Raw genomic sequence first — 11,865 nt, 5'->3', positions numbered from 1 at the left:
AGTCAATAATAGGGATTTACAAGCCAATAAAGTTTTTGTGCTGGGTTCGTGGTTCGTGGATGGCAGATATGGTTTTCTCCTTCGGCGTCTTAGTCGTGGTGGGGTGCCAGATCTGGAGTTCGATGGCGTGTCCGGGGTGTTGCCTCGGTCTGATCCGTTCAACGACAATGGCTTCACTTTTGGTGAGCCACCTTGGAGGTCCGCAAAGCTGCATATCAGCGATGGAGCCGCGTCGAGCTCGGGTGAGGAGGTGATCCGTCATTCTTTTTTTCGGTGGCTGCTGTGGTGGTGCCGGAGGCAGTTGACGGGCGTTAGTGTCAAGCTCTGAGATGTTCTGCTATCTTTTCAGTTTTGTCATGTCGGTTATTACGTGACTTGTACTTTGTTCTTTATGATATGAATGATACACGTATTACCATGCAAAAAAAAAGACAATAAAATTTTTTTCCGCAAAAAAAAAAAGAATACCCAGATTGACCATTGTAATGTTTATTATTATCTCAAAAGCCCAAAATTGGTACATGGTTCTCAGCATAGTTAGCGGTCAAGAAGTCCTTTTGGTAGGCTAGTTGGCTGCTTCCATCCTGTGGATCGAAGTAGAACCATCGCTTGCCATCGCTGCAGTGCATCTCTAGAAAACGCAATAGCTGCATTTCAGTCGACTGAGTTTTCACAGTTAGTGGATGTTGGTTACTGCTCATGTATACGCTGCCTATATTGTGGACTTTATTAATTTAAAGTTGGACGCCCCTGGCGTCTTCATTCAAAAAAAAAGGTTTTCACAGTTGGGTCAGTCGATTTTGATCGAAGGGAGAAATAGCCAGAGGGGAGGAAGAAATTCGCTGGAGGGGAGGAAGAAGCTCGTTGGTAGGCTACCCCGGTGTCTATCTTAGGGTTCAGGGTGGGGCGGTGGCGGTGGTGGGGGCGGTGGTGAGGCGGTGATGTGGGGATTTGCGGAGAAAAAACTCGGTGCGGCGGGGCCTAGAGGGATGGCCGGGGCGGTAGGAGACCGGCGGTGGGGGTGGTTCCGGGGAGGGCGGAGCGGCAAGGCTGGCGCGGGAGCGCCGCCGGCCGCGGGCGGTGGTGGCTGGCGCTCCGGCCAGTGGTCCATGCAGCGGTTGGAAGAAAGCGTCATGAGAAAGAAGATGCGATGCGATCTGTTTTCAGAAACGGTTGGAGGTGAAAGATGACTGCTGGCCGTTAGATTGGAGATTAAGGGCGGAGAACATCGACTAACCCAAATAGGGATTTTCAGTCGGCTGGCACGTAGTCAGTCCTGTCCACCCAAACGGTGCATGGATCCGACGCTAGGCCAGCCGTAGCTGCCTCGCCGAAGGCCGTGCGGTCCTTTCTGGGGTTCGAACGTGCTGGCGGATGCGCAACCCCTCCGTTGGCACGCCGATATTCGGGACGCACTATCATCCCACGAGGCCATGGCACGGTGTGCCCGCCGTGCAAGGCAACAGACGGGGGAGGTGGTAGCGTACATCGGCGAGGCGGAGTCACATTCTCCGGCGCCCCTTATGGGGCATCAGTCCAGGCGACACAACTGCATCATGGTGGATGTCGGCGGCTCGTCCCCGGATGGATCCGTCATCGATCGGACGTCCACCGGCACCATTCGGGTTCCGGGCTCCGACGAGGACGAGTAGGGCATGGGAGACGGCGGCGCCTCAAGTCCCGTGAGCCGGCTCGTGTCCCATGCCCTACTCTACCTTGCCAGCGACCGGACCTACACTCTGAGGAGCACGGTCTGCCGCTGGACATGGCCAGGGCGGAGCGGGGCGAGCGAGGAGTGCAATCGGATGAGCTCCGCTTAGATTAGGTTTCATGTTGCATGTGATAATATGGATTTGAGGTTTCTAGTTTTGAGGTATCCGAATGTGAAAATGCATTTTTGATGCGTGACCGATCACTGAACGCGAACGTGTCCGGACACATCCGCAGACGTTTGAGGGGTCTGATTTGCCAAGTGACAATACTATATTCACGAGCAAGTTTCAGCGGGCTTTCACGAGGTGGAGACGTGTGGTAATCTAATTGGCCCCCCTTATTCTAAGTGGTGGGGCTGTCCTAATTAACTAAATCACAACCATTAATCTTGAATTAGCCTGTAAAACCTCCGTGAAGTCCCGGGCACATTCGCGGATGTTTGAGGGGTCTGATTTGTCAAGTCCTGCTCTTATCTGTAGCCGGTGCCTCCAAACAGACACGGACACGGGGGAGTACGGGACGCATAGCCAACAAGCCTTCATGCGAATCGAAGACGGAGAGGCGGCACATATGACTTCTTGCACAGATCGCATATATATACTAAGTCGATCGCCGCATAGAATTTGGCAATGCTTCATGGATCGAGGCGGGCGCAATAGAGCTGAGAGGTTGCCGATCATGGCGTCGTCGGTGCAACTGCCGGACGACATCGTGTACTGCAACATCCTCCCACGCCTCCCCTGCAAATCACGAACAAAATTTGAATTTTTTTAGAAATGGAGATTTTTTTTGAATATCCCAAACAAATTTGAACACGAACAATTTTTTAGTACGCGAACAAAATTTTGAAAACTATTCTTTTTTGTAAATTTGTGAACAATTTTTTTAAAAAGGTACATTTTTTGAAATCCTGATCATTATATGAAACATCCTGACAAAATTGAACAAAAACATTCCGGACATTTTTGAAAAATGAAACACTTTTTAAATCCCAGAACAATTTCTTTAAAATGCGAACATTTTTTGAATTTATGATTTTTTGGTATTTTTTAAAAAAACACGTTTTTAAAAAGTGAGAACAATTTTTTAAGTTTGCGAACAATTTTGAAACATTAACTTTTTTCAAAAAAAACTTCAAAAATAAAAAATAAACGAATAAAAAGAAACATAAAAGAAAAAGAAAGAGAAAATAAAGTAGAAAAATAAACAGAAAAACGTAAAAAACAAAAAACAAAAAACAAAAAGAAAGAAAAAACCCGGTTATGGGAACCTTCTAGAAGCTTCTCAAAACCATAAAAAACCAGCTGGGAAACTCTAGAAGATCCCCAAAACTGGAAATGCGGACACTGTTAATGGGCCGGCTCAGTTCAGCGTTCCATCGCCAACTCTCTTATGCGTCAAATAGGAAATGCGGACACTGTTAATGGGCCTAGACAGCTTGATGCAAAGAGCGTCAAATAGGAAATTCTGCGTTACGCGGGCCACGAGCATTCACTCGCTCAAGGAAATCGCCCGACTGGGCCGCAGACAGCTAGCCCAGCCGCACGGGAGCTACAACCTACTTTTTATTTCTGTTTTCTGTTCTTATTTTTTTTTGTTATTTTTGTACTTCTCTTTGTAATTTAATATATTCTACATATTTATATTTATATATTAAAAAAATACTCTTCAAAAACACATTTGAAAAATGTTGAATAAGTATTAAAAAATATTGACCAAGAATATGAAAAATGTTGAAGAAGTATTTGGAAAATATTGAATAAATATTAAAAATGTTGAACAAGTATTTGAAAAATGTCGAATAGGTACTAAACTTTTTTTAAAGGATTATATGAAAATTGTTGAACAAGACTTTAAAAAATGTTCAACAACTACTTGAAAATGTTGAGTAAGTAGTAAAAATGTTAAACAATTATTTGAGAAAGGCTGAATAGATATTAAAAAAATGTTAAAGAAGTATTTATAGAAATGTTGGATAACTATTAAAATGTTGAACAAATATTTGAAAGGTGTTGAAAAAGCATTCGGACAATGTTGAACATGTATACAAAAAATGTTGATTGCTTGTTACAAAAGAAATTGACATGTACGAAAATGTAGAGTGACAGCCCTCCCCCCCCCCACTCTTTATAGGGGCAAGGGAGAGGGGGCGGCCCCCTCCAGACGCATCTAGAAGGGGGGAGGACGGCGGCCTAGGGGAGGCTTGCCCCCCAAGCCAAGAGGGGCGCCCCCTTTAGGGTTTCCCCCAGCCGTAGGCGCATGGGCCCTAGGGGGGAGTTGACGTCCAGCCCACCTAGGGGCTAGTTCCCCTCCATATTCAGCCAATAGGGCCCTCCGGGGCAGGTGGACCCTCTCGGTGGACCCCCGGAACCCCTTTGGTGGTCCCGGTACAATACCGGTAAACCCTCGAACACTTCCAGCGACCGAATAAGGACTTCCCATATATAAATCTTCATCTTCGGACCATTCCGGAACTCCTCGTGACGTCTGGGATCTCATCCGGGACTCCGAACAACATTCGGTAACCACATACTATTTCACATAACAACTCTAGCATCACCGAACCTTAACTGTGTAGACCCTACGGGTTCGGGAATCATGCAGACATGACCGAGACATCTCTCCGGCCAATAACCAACAGCGGGATCTGGATACCCATGTTGGCTCCCACATGTTCCACGATGATCTCATCGGATGAACCACGATGTCAGGGATTCAATCAATCCCGTACACTATTCCCTTTGTCAACCGGTATGTTACTTGCCCGAGATTCGATCGTCGGTATCCCAATACCTCGTTCAATCTTGTTACCGGCAAGTCTCTTTACTCGTTCCATAATGCATGATCCCGTGACTAACTCCTTAGTCACATTGAGCTCATTATGATGATGCATTACCGAGTGGGCCCAGAGATACCTCTCCGTCATATGTAGTGACAAATCTCAGTCTCGATTCGTGCCAACCCAACAGACACTTTCGGAGATACTTGTAGTGCACCTTTATAGCCACCCAGTTACGTTGTGACGTTTGGTACACCCAAGGCATTCCCACGATATCCGGGAGTTGCACAATCTCATGGTCTAAGGAAATGATACTTGACATTAGAAAAGCTCTTAGCAAACGAGCTACATGATCTTGTGCTATGCTTAGGATTGGGTCTTGTCCATCACATCATTCTCCTAATGATGTGATCACGTTATCAACGACATCTAATGTCCATGGTCAGAAAACCATAACCATCTATTGATCAACGAGCTAGTCAACTAGAGGCTCACCAGGGACATGTTGTGGTCTATGTATTCACACATGTATTGCGGTTTCCGGTTAATACAATTATACTCCCTCCTTCCATCTATATAGGGCCTAATGCGGTTTTTAAGACCGCCTTTGACTATTGACAAAATTAATAGTACATGACATGCATAATGTGAAAATTATATCATTGAAAACTCCTTTCGCATACGAGTTTGACGGTATGCTTTGTGTAAGTTGCATGTCATATATTATTGCTCTAACATTTGGTCAAAGTTAGCCTTGAAAAACGCATTAGGCCCTATATAGATGGAAGGAGGGAGTAGCACGAACAACAGACAATTATCATGAACAAGGAAATATAATAATAACCATTTTATTATTGCCTCTAGGGCATATTTCCAACAGGTGGTCGCTGGCGGTCCGGCCGGTGGTCCGGGCGGCGGTTGGAAGAAAGCGTCAAGAGAAAGAAGATGCGTTGTGATCTGTTTTCAGAAACGGTTGGAGGTGGAAGATGACTCCTGGCCGTTAGATTGGAGATCAAGGGCGGAGAACATTGACTGACACAAATAGGAATTTTCAGTCGACTGGCACGTAGCCAGTCTCGTCCACCCAAACGGCGCATGGATCCCTAGGCCAGTCGTAGCTGCCTCGCCAGAGGCCGTGCGGTCCATCTGGGGTTCGAACGCGCTGGCGGATGCGCAACCCCTCCGTTGGCGCGCCGATATTCGGGATGCACCATCGTCCCAAGAGGCCATGGCACGGCGTGCCCGCCGTGCAAGGCAATGGGCGCGGGAGGCGGCGCTGAACATCGGCGAGGCGGAGTCACATTCTCCGGCGTCCCTTATGGGGCATCAGTCCGAGCGACACAACTGTATCGTGGTGGATGTCGGCGGCTCGTCCCCAGATGGATCCGTCATCGGTCGGACGTCTACCGGCACCGTTTGGGTTCCGGGCTCCGACGAGGAAGAGTAGGGCATGGGAGACGGTGGCGCCTCGAGTCCCGTGAGCCAGCTCGTGTCCCATGCCCTAATCTACATTGCCGGCGACCGTACCTACACTTTGAGGAGCGTGGCCTGCCACTAGACATGGCCAGGGCGGAGCGGGGCGAGCGAGGAGCGCAACCGGATGAGCTCTGCTTAGATTAGGTTTCATGTTGCATGTGTTAATATGGATTTGAGGTTTCTACTTTGAGGTATCCAGATGTGAAATGCATTTTTGAGGCGTGACCGATCACTGTCCGCGGACGCGTCCGGGCACATCTGCAGACGTTTGAGGGGTCTGATTTGGCAAGCGATAATACTACATTCAGAAGCAAGTTTCAGCGGGCTTTCATGGGGTGGAGGACGTGTTGTAATCTAATTGGCCCCCGATTCTAAATGGTGGGGCCGTCCTATAGTTAACTAAATCACAGACATTAATCTTGAATTAGCCCGTAAAACCCCCGTGAAGTCTCCGTGCGTGTAGCATTACTCTTTGCCAAGTCCTGCTCTTATCTGTATTTGTGGAAGAAGAAGAAGAAAAAGGAGAAGAAAGAGAAAAATAAGTCCTCCTCTTATCTGTAGCAGGTCCTCAAAACAGACACGGACACGGGGGCAGTACGCGGGACCCATAGCCAACAAGCCTTCAGACGAATCGAAGACGGAGAGGCGGCACATGTGACTTCTCTTGCACAGATCGCATATATATACACTAAGTCGATCGCCTCATAGAATTTGGCAATGCTTCATGGATCGTGGCCGGGACAATAGAGCTGAGAGGTTGCCGATCATGGCGTCGCCGGTGCAAGTGCAACTGCCGGACGACATCGTGTACTGCAACATCCTCCCACGCCTCCCGTTCCGCACGCTCATGCGACTCACCGCCGTCTGCAAAGCGTGGCGCCAAACCATCCTCGGCAACGACCAGGGGGGCTTTGCTGCCATGCAGTCTCAGACCCCATCGCCGGCGTCCGTCGCGATCGCCTGGTGCCTCCAGGGCAGCTTGCGGATCCTAAGCCCTACTTCCGCAGACGTCCGGCCAAGGGATCGCCACCTCACGTTTCTGGAGGTCAATCACACTAGGCTCGACTTTTGCGCGTCCACCGTGTTCGCACACGAACACGTCACCGTGTACCTCCAACGCCGAGGGTGATGCACCGCATCTCACGTCGAAGGAGACCCGCCGGAAGCGCGGTACGCAAGACAATCCGGCGGGCGCTTTTGAGGACCCGAAACCCCACATGCCCGGGAGGGACCCCGTCAGGGCGCGCGGCGGCTATGGGCTGCCCTAGGTCGGCCTGACCGCCCCTAGGGCCTCGAGGTTCGCCGCCCTGCAAAAGAAGAACGAACGAAAAACGAGGAAGAAGAAGAACTAGGGTTAAGGAGAAAAGATAAAAGATAAAAGTGGTAGATGATTGTTCGATTGTGTGTTGTTCAATCGGCCGTCACCCCTTAGGTATATAAGAGGCGGCTGGACTTCCCGTGCAAGGAAAAGGCTTGGATTCACGTCCAAAACCCTAGTCAAATTCGGATTGGTTTTGTCCGAACTTTCCAAAACTGTTCGGTTTAAACTGGCTGCATCTTGCGGGTCTTTTTTGTGGTGGTAAACGATCTCGGATGGAAACGAGCCCAAAAGCAATCTTGACCGTTTCGACGAGACGAACAACTTTTATGTTGAACGTTTTTTGATCAGAAGTCATCTTGAGGGTCAAATCGGTCGCGCAAAACAGGCTATCCTCGCGCTACCCATCAGACAGGGTGTCTGGTGGGGCGCGCCAGTTTTTTGCCTCCTGACAGGGCTGTATTCCGATGGCTCTAACTTTTGCATACGAACTCGGATTGGAACGATTTTTATATCAAAATCGACCGTTTCGACGAGACGAAGACAATCCATGTAGATAATGTTTCCATTTAAGGTCGTCTTGGGGGCTTAATCAGCCAAACTGTACTCTGAATATAAGATCTTAGTACTTTGAGCATAGTTTCGGCCTTCGAGATGAAATCGGACTGCGATGACCCAAACTTCAAAGATGTTCATATCGACAATACGGAACTCTTTCATGAAGATCACTTCTCCATTTGACGCCATCTTAAATAAGTTATTGACCGTGCCAAAATCTGGTGTCAACACATGCCCCCCTGTTTTTCGGCAAAGTTTGTGTGCCGAAAAATAACTTCCGCATGGCTTGTTCTAAGGACGATGTCAACACTCCATCGGCCATTTTGCATATTCTTAAGACGATAAGTATATATCGGCCATTTAGATTAGCAACAAAAGTGAAGCTAATCGAACATATAATGATTTGGTAATACCCTTTCATGATGTAAGAAATTATATTTTATCCATGGATTAAAATAAGCCCATTGAGGGTAACCAACCATACCTGATGAAGAATTCCATGGCATAGGCATCAACGGCATTGTTGAAGAAAATGGATAATGTGTGGACCGAAGATGTTGAAACCTTCGGCTTGGTCCTTCGTAGCTTTCACTCTTTTCCTTCTTCACCTTTGTCGCACTCCTTGTAAAGGAAGCTCGCACATAATTCTTATTTTGAATATTTACTTTGGGAACCCACGCCATATTTCTCTTTTCAAGTTCTTGTGCACTAAGCTTCCGCAACTCCTTCTTTTGCCAATACGATAAGTCGAGTGGGCATCCCAGCTGCGATTTTATTTGAAGTAATGGCAATTCTTGTTTTACCTTGTGCACTCTCAACTTCTTCCCTTCAGATTTGGCACTTGATTGACTTGCCTCGTTGCCTTTTGTAGCCAATGTCAACACTTTAATTGGCTCTTTTTCATTTGAGATCATATCTGAAGTGGCACTCTTACGACCATCTCTTTTGACGCGGTAGATTTGCTCGACCACCTCCTTATTCTTCCTTGTGCACCAGACCGATTCTTTATGATTGAAACGGTCTTTGACGCGTGATTGTTCAAATGTTGATCTCCTTGGAGCTGCATAGTATTGGTGAGATGGTCTAGAATAAGATGGAGAATGTGCCCTTGTATCATACCTGTCCCATGATGAATATGTATCTATATGAGCATAGGGAGGCATCCACGGCATTGGCATTGGCGGCCCAAAATAAGGATATGAATATGTTGCATTAAAATTATCACTTTGCCAATACCAATCCTCATATTTGCGCCTTGGGGGTGATCTTGGTTTCTTTGCATGATTTGGCCGATAAGCATTCTTCTCTTCACTCTTCTTTTGATATTTATCCAATAGTTCAGCGAAGGTGATTTTTGATCTCTTACACTTGCGCTTATTTCGGCCTTTGTTTCCTTTGGTTGTGCTTGCACCAATCATTGGATTTGCTTGCTGCCCCCAGTCCTTGGCGTCTCCATTGTAGCTTCGATGGAATTCTCGCCCTCAAAATTATGTTCATTATGCTCTTCAACAACTTCTTTACTTGAAAGCTTGACCCCATCACCTGCAGTTTTTACCTCCTCTTTAAATGGATCGGCTTGAAGCAGCCGATGCAAAAACTTTCTGCCATCGAGACCAATCGGAATAGACTGGTCATCTCTTGGTGTCTCAACAAATTTCAATCGTCCTTTTTCAATGGCCGATTTAACTATTTGACGAAACATATTGCAATCCTCAAAATTATGTTTGAACGAATGATGCAACCTACAATACATTCGTCCTTGAACTGATGGCTTGACATGGTGATCAAGAATTCTTATGTAATTATTTTTCAGCAATAAATCAAATATTTGGTCACACATGCTTGAATTGAAGGTAAACTTCTTGCTTTCTAGCCGATCTTGCTGTGTGAACGGCTTTGAAGATAAGCAAACGAATGGTTCAGATTTAGAATCTTCCCATTCGGCTATACATTGTGTTTTCCACTCTATCTCCGGTGTCTTTGGATAAGATATTATATTAGCATCGGATTTCTCAAAAGAAATTAACCTTGGCTTTAAACTTCCGATACGAAAATATTTAGAACACACATGTCTCAATTGAGACAAAGTGCAAGCCAAGTAAGAAATAAGCAAAGCTACCCAACTAGATATGAACTTTAGATAAAGCAACGGGGAAAGCTTTGGCCACAACAATAAGTCATTATCGGTCTTTATAAATGGTGCAATGGGTTGACCGATATAGTCTATAACAATTTTGTTGCTAACAAGTAAATTACCCTTCTTCATTGGTCTTTCAAAATTACTTATTAGAATTTTTCTTATAGAAGCATCGACAATAAAGTTGCGACCAAATCGGAAGATAGGCAAGTCACTTGCTAGACATACCTCTTCAATTACGTTGGGAGAGCATGATGGTTGTATCACTTGAATAATACTTTGTTCCACTTTTGAATGACTCTCCAATGCCTTGGCATCCTCTTTTTCTTTGATAGATTCGGTACACATACTATTTGATTCGGCTTTTTTAATAACCGAATTAACTTTGTTATCCGAATCACCACTCTTTCTTTCTTTGATTTGCAAGGTTGCTTGTTCTTGTCTAAATTCAGCAAACATTGTAGCTAGTCTATCTTTAAGCTTTTTTCGACCAATTTCAGCCCAATCTTCATCGGATTGCCCCCCAATACTTTGAGACGCTTTCGGCAATGGTGTGTTGCCGAATTTCTGTAATTGTGCAGGGGCAACATGATATGCTACGTTACTAGGTAAAGACACATGCGCTCTGGTAGAATTCTCACTTATTCGGCCATGAGCATGAAGGTGCGGAGCCGAATCACGAATATCTACAATTGCGTATGGTGCCGAAAAATTCGTAGCATGAGGTGTAGCATACGATGTTTGAGGGTAATTGGCCGAATAACTAGTAGTGGCATGGCCAATTCCCCTATCCACCGGCACGTTTGGATTAACATACTGCAAGTTATTTGCCGATGAATAAAAAGTCGAAACACTTTGTTGCATACTATTGGAAGTTCCTACATGGGGTGTCTCAACATGATTAACCGAACTCCTCATGTTGTTCATCGGCATATAGATTTGTGGGGTTGCCGATGCATGGGAGTTGGGATACATATGTTGCATGTTGCTAAAATTATATGAAGTTGAAGCATGAAGATTATTCTGAATCGGCTGTTGCACATAATTAGATGCATGATTGATAAAACTAGGGCTAGCCGATACAATATGCTCATTAGACGATCTAGCAACAACATATGTATTATTTGCATCTACATAAGTGAATTGGGTATTCATGTTACCTTTGTAGATTGCAGACCCTAGATGATGATCTCTTCGTAGCAAGAACGGGCTGGAGACCGTTCAAAGCTTCGTCCCCAGCGGAGTCGTCAAAAAGTGTGTTCGCACACGAACACGTCACCGTGTACCTCCAACGCCGAGGATGATGCACCGCATCTCACGTCGAAGGAGACCCGCCGGAAGCGCGGTACGCAAGACAATCCGGCGGGCGCTTTTGAGGACCCGAAACCCCACACGCCCGGGAGGGACCCCGTCAGGGCGCGCGGCGGCTATGGGCTGCCCTAGGTCGGCCTGGCCGCCCCTAGGGCCTCGAGGTTCGCCGCCCTGCAAAAAAAGAATGAATGAAAAACGAGGAAGAAGAAGAACTAGGGTTAAGGAGAAAAGATAAAAGATAAAAGTGATAGATGATTGTTCGATGTGCGTTGTTCAATCGGCCGTCACACCTTAGATATATAAGAGGCGGCTGGACTTCCCGTGCAAGGAAAAGGCTTATATTCACGTCCAAAACCCTAGTCAAATTCGGATTGGTTTTGTCCGAACTTTCCAAAACTGTTCGGTTTAAACTGGCTGCATCTTGCGGGTCTTTTTTGTGGTGATAAACGATCTCGGATGGAAACGAGCCCAAAAGCAATCTTGACCGTTTCGACGAGACGAACAACTTTTATGTTGAACGTTTTTTGATCAGAAGTCATCTTGAAGGTCAAATCGGTCGCGCAAAACAGGCTA

The sequence above is a fragment of the Triticum aestivum genome, chromosome 6B (genome assembly GCF_018294505.1).
Source record: "Triticum aestivum cultivar Chinese Spring chromosome 6B, IWGSC CS RefSeq v2.1, whole genome shotgun sequence".
NCBI lineage: Eukaryota > Viridiplantae > Streptophyta > Magnoliopsida > Poales > Poaceae > Triticum > Triticum aestivum.
This window is presented reverse-complemented; position numbering follows the sequence as displayed.